This window comes from Sinocyclocheilus anshuiensis, unplaced genomic scaffold, assembly GCF_001515605.1.
Source record: "Sinocyclocheilus anshuiensis isolate Anshui unplaced genomic scaffold, SAMN03320099.WGS_v1.1 scaffold870, whole genome shotgun sequence".
NCBI classification, from domain to species: Eukaryota; Metazoa; Chordata; class Actinopteri; order Cypriniformes; family Cyprinidae; genus Sinocyclocheilus; species Sinocyclocheilus anshuiensis.
Genome location: NW_015540842.1, coordinates 2097585 through 2097938, shown reverse-complemented (window position 1 = coordinate 2097938; position 354 = coordinate 2097585).

The window sequence follows — 354 nt, the reverse complement described above, 5'->3', positions numbered from 1 at the left end:
TCTATATAGAGTGTATATATATATATATATATATATATATATATATATCCTGTATATACTGTATAAAGTAAGATCTAAAGTAAAATCACATTCTGCACGGTGTCCAAATCATGACAGCTCTTGTAATTCTCTATGCTCTTAAAATGAAATAATGTACAGTTCAAAAGTTTGTATTTTTTAAAGAAATTAATACTTTTATTCAGCAATGATACACTGTTACATAAGATTTCTGTTTCTAATAAATGCTGTTCTATTCATTAAAGAATCAAAACAAAGAATATATGGTTTCTACAGAAATATTAAGCAGCACCATTGTTATAAAAATAATATAACTGTAATAGTAATAAGAAATGT